This window comes from Poecilia formosa, unplaced genomic scaffold (assembly GCF_000485575.1).
Source record: "Poecilia formosa unplaced genomic scaffold, Poecilia_formosa-5.1.2 Scaffold125, whole genome shotgun sequence".
Classification (NCBI taxonomy): domain Eukaryota; kingdom Metazoa; phylum Chordata; class Actinopteri; order Cyprinodontiformes; family Poeciliidae; genus Poecilia; species Poecilia formosa.
In genome coordinates, this window is record NW_006800064.1 from 718,637 (window position 1) to 723,822 (window position 5,186).

The window sequence follows — 5,186 nt, forward strand, 5'->3', positions numbered from 1 at the left end:
AACTTTTCCCCAAAACAGGAATGGACAAAACATTTAGTTGCAATGTTAAAGGCTGGTGGTGACATTCCAGAAACATCTGTGATGCAAAGTTTCCTTATCATCATAATGTTTGTTCGATGTTTGTTCAATATGTTCTCCCATAAAACCCAGAGACCCTCACAGAACTGCTATATTTATACTAAGATTAAATTACATACAGATGGATTATGAAGAGTTGGTTTCTTAAGGCATTTGGTTGCACTGGATTTTATTGTGGGGTGTCATTGTAAAGGGGACTATTACATATAATGACCACACTTTCAGATTTTCTTTTTTTTTTAATTTTGAAAAATATATACGTTTCTCTCCGTCTTCTATGCACTAGTTTTGATCTGCCACATAAAATCCGATCAAAACGTATTGAAGTTTGTTGTTGAAAATCACCTATGAATGCTTTGCAAGGTACACAGGTTTGCTTGAAACCATTTGTTCGTTAATCAAACATCTTTGTTGCTGCGTTAGCGCCAAGCGCCCCTGTAGTGGCCCGAGCCACCCACCTGCAAAGTTTCTTGTGAAGACAAGGGTGACCAGCAGGATGGGGATGATGACCGTCCCTATAGTGACGACCCGATCAAAGGGCAGCTCCAGTTTGAGCTGCACCATGAGGCCAGCCAGTGCCCCACCCTTCTCATCCTGAGAGGAGCCCGGCAGGATGAGCTCCTTCAGCTTCTCGCCCGCGAGCAGCGCTGTGGCCATGTCTAAGTTTTGATCGAGGATGTTCTGCATGCGGAAACGGAAGTGCCGCGCTCTACAGCTCCCCTCTGCGAATGAGGCGAGACCAGATGCTCCCTCTTGTGGTTAGGTACTTGCCAAGACGCTGTGAAGCAAACACGCACACAAAAATGTGTGGCCGCCGTAAGCCGTGGTCAACATATGTGAGAAAGTGGTGATTTGGGATGTTTGCTCAACTTTTACAAAAGAGGAGACCTGAGGGTCAGAAGCGCATCTCTCAGTCAATGTGTCCCTCGTGCATCCCTTTGTTTTGTCCCCGTCCCCACAGAGTCTGGCTGCAGTCCAGAAGCTCTGTATGTGGCAGCTTGAGGAATGACCTGAGTTTAGGAGGAGCTCTTGTGCTCCACAGGGAGAGTAATTGTAGGCTGAAGAGTGGTTATGTGAGCATTGGAAGGAAGAAGCTTTCCCAATCCGATCCTGGAAAACAAATAAGAAGTTAGGAGTTGCAAAATAGGAGCTATTATAGAGTACACAGAGACAACATATACAGTAACTGTGCATCTTTAATGTTTCTCTTTCATTTGTGGCTAGTCTTATGGGAAAATGTTATCTTTCGTATTCTGATGCAGACGTGTGACTGAAGACAGGAAACTTCAATTCAGTTTCCATAAACGGCACCTTGTAAAAGTACGTCTGCTCTTTGAAAGGTCTTATATTTAGCCATCCATCCATTTTCTTTACACCCTTGTCCCTCAGTGGGGTCGGGAGGGCTGCTGCTGCCCATCTCCAGCTAACGTTCCGGGCGAGAGGCGGGGTTCACCCTGGACAGGTCGCCAGTCTGTCGCAGATATTTAGCCACAAATGTCTAAAATATTATTTCACTGGGATTTTATGAACACAAAGAAGGACATAATGTAATGCGGAAAAACACAATATTTAGCAATGTTTTATTTAAAAGTCTATAAGTTCAGTGTTTGTTTTCGGACTGAAATTGTTGCCCTACTAAAATTGAATTGAGGGTTTCTGAGAACATCAATTTTTAAGTTCCTCATTTCAATTTAGGTTTGTTTATTGGTTTTGGTCACACACAATAATATGTTTTATGCTAAACTTCTATATGTTTGCTTTGGATTTGTGTTAAAGGCCATTGCCCTGCTAGAAGGTGAGCCATGCCTCAGTTTTTTTGCTGTCTAGCAGGTTCTCTTCAAGGACTGACCTGCATTTATCTGCATCAATTTTCACATCTACTTTGAGCTTGCAGCTTCCCTGTCTGTACTGAAGAAAAGCATCCCCACTGTTTAATGCTGCCACCACCATGTGTCTCATAATGGTGATGGCATGAATTAGGATGACATATAGTGAGTTTCCCATTTTAAAAAATGACATCCATTTTTAAAAAGTTAACTTTCAGTCTAATCTGACCAGCGCAATCTGCAAAGAGGACTTACGATGAATTTCATTTTGCTACTTTTCAAAGAGAGCACATTTAAAGAGTCATAACTAATGTTTGTCCTGCTGACAGATTCTCCCACCTGAGCTGTGCGTCTCTTCAGCTTCCCTTCAGAGTTACAACCTCCTTTGTTGCCTTTTGGAATAATACAATCTCAAAATGTGGGAAAAAAAGCACTTTTTCAAGGCACTGTTATTGTATATTGTTGTCCTATTTTAGTAACAATGTACAAAGAACCAGTTTCAAGAAACTTTAAACTGACTCACAAAAATATGTTATTTATTTATTTTTCTTAAATATGATGTCAAAATTTTTTATAACCCTACATGAGGAGCACAGAATAGATCCCTGTGGGACGGACAGAAAACTTTAAGTGATCCCAGACTCCTAGTGCTATCCAATGTTCTCTAGCTTTCATGTGCATTCATAAAAGTTTGAATTTATGCTTATCCAGCACCATAATTTTGCAGAGGCATCACCGCCTGCAGCGGGCTTCTTGAACATGAAGGTTATAGGAAGGTCCTCGGTGGGGAGTGTGAATGCATCATCCATTTACCATCAACTAATCTTATCCTCTCATGCCATCTCTTCTTCTTTTGCTAAAAAAAAGAAAACATATTTCCATCTCTCCTCCTCTCACTCTTGTCAAATCCTATTAAATCCTTTGAAAGCCTATCCCTTGTATATCAACACGAGAACGTAGTACTTAACATCTTACAAAGAGAAATCTTGAGTTGCGGCTTCAGTAGTCCAAAAAGCAATTAATGTGCTCCAGCCAGCTTAAAAAGTGAACATGACTAGTGGGATCATGAGCAAAAGAATCCTTAGAAGCATTATGAAGGACCGCTATTCAGTGTTCATGCCGACATGGGGTAATTACTGATTCTCAAGTAGAGAACAAGATGTCCCTTTTGGGATAGCAACCTTCCAATTTCACCCTCCCATATGACAACTTTAAAGGATGATCAGAAGAGAGGCAAAGTTTACATAATTTAGATTTAAAGGAGCAGGGTCACATTTTAGAAGCTGTCTGTCTGCCACTGGCGCTGCTCCAGCCTGGCAGATTTTTGCCCCTCAGTTGGGCCATGCTACCGGTGTGTTTACACAGGGAATCCCACATCTTTGACTACTACAACATCCCGCTTGGCTCGGACCAGTGCAGCTGTCTGCGAAAAGAGGCAGAGTTAGACTTCAGGACAACAGCTCAGGGAGTGGAGCTGCTCTTATCCACCCATTCCTTCATTCATTATTAATTGGATGACGAAGGGACATGGAAGAACTTCCAGGGCGGAATATTCTCTGACATTAAAGGAACGCTTATGATTGGGCTGCTTAAAGACCAGTTCAAGACCACTAAATCAGCGCCGTAACAGTTTCCACACTTTTACGTGTTAGCATAAAAGTGCACCAAAAAAAAAAAAAAAAAAAATCACGAAAAGATCACCGTGTCTTACTCAGCGCAGCAGGCTGGGATCCGAACTGCTGTCTCCGAGAGGGGTCCATCGGTCTTCACCTCTGCTGAGACATTGCATTGCAGTTAATTACAGCCGCCTGTGGATGACGAGCCGCTTCAGCACCTGAGCGGCGGACAGCTCCCGGAAAACCGGAGACAAGCTGCTCAACATCAAGCACACATCGATTCGACGAGCACGCCAGGAAGCGAAAGTGCATCTTGTGTGTGAAGCTCGGAGTGTGCACGAGACGAGAGGAGACTCTCTGTGATGCTCTGCACCTGAATCCGTCTCTACCTGTCCGCACTTAGACCGGACCAAACCGCCGCATTTTGCTGCTGTGGAGCGAACTGCTAAAATTTGCGGGGCAGCGAGGACGAGAGAAATAATAATTAAAAATAATAATAATAATAATAATAACAACAACTCACCGAGTCCAGCTGCGTCTTCCCGGCGCGGTAAGAGTTAATCTGCAGTGCGGGCGAGAAGCTACAGCTTGTATCCGAGCTCACCGGTTTGTTCCGCCTTTTCTCCCCCCACCCTTCCCCTCTCCCTCTGGTGACTCCAGCCCTCTTCTCTTCATCTCCCCTCCCCGCCTCTTCCTCGGAAACAAGGGAAGAGATAACAAATTAAAGATTCTGCGGCTCTTCGTATCAGCTCTGTGAGTGTTTGAGGCGGAATTACGAGCGCCCTGTGGTTTGTTGACAGGCTTGCAGCAAAATCGTCCACACTTCATCCTCTGCAAATCGATATTATTAAAAAAATAAAAATAAAAAAAAAACATTGCTGTAAATATTAGAGATTTGCTAATGCGTTGCAAATGAATCACGTTTTAGGGCTGTATTCTGTACAACACAAGCATTTAGCGCTCCACTTGGATCATTATTGACTCTCTAAGTACAAGCTGTGCGGTTCAACTCCTGTTTATTCGGTCCAAACCGCACGGCAGTGTCTTCTTGCCTTCCTCATAGGTTTATCCAGCCTGCCTGTCACCTCAGAATGTGGGACTGACCGTGGACACATGCAAACAAGGACTGGAAAAGACGCGTGTCATTCAAATCTTATGGGTGTGGCGAGCATCTTCACCCATCTTCTGTTTGTAGATGAGTCATTAACAGGTGGTTCAAGTTTCCTGTTTAGAAGAAGCGCTTTGAAATTACACAAGAGGAGTGGTGAGGGTTGGAGTTCTGGCAAGAAGATTTCATCACGACAGTGATAATAATTAAAAGTTTTAATATGTGAGGAGGGGTTTTAACCTGTGCTTTTCCTGATGGTACAAGAAGTTCAAGGATTTCTAAAACTGTCATAACTAAGTTTAAAGTTATCCTAACGAGTAGGATTTTACTGTAGATATTCACTAGTCATCCTGTGTGGTTTTCTAACATCTGTGGACGTACAATCCCGAGCATTTTGAGTACTTTTAAAATAATTTACAATGTGCAGTTTATGGAGAAGTGCGTTGGGACATCTCCACATTCATTCCGAATTAAAATAGCTAAAAATCAAACATCAGTATTTCTCCTACAGAGCATATCAGTTGAGAAAGTCATTATGCTGCTTTTTGAAGGAGCTTC

At 42.9% G+C, this 5,186-nt stretch overlaps 1 long non-coding RNA gene across 1 annotated transcript; it reads right to left on the bottom strand.

Annotated features, from left to right (window-relative positions):
- Positions 1 to 321: 321 nt before the first annotated feature.
- Positions 322 to 4,805, bottom strand: LOC107837240 (uncharacterized). Its single transcript, XR_001663248.1, has 2 exons — positions 4,044 to 4,805; positions 322 to 1,188 (listed from the first exon to the last, which is right to left on the bottom strand). It is a non-coding gene; the product is annotated as an uncharacterized LOC107837240 (long non-coding RNA).
- Positions 4,806 to 5,186: the final 381 nt, after the last annotated feature.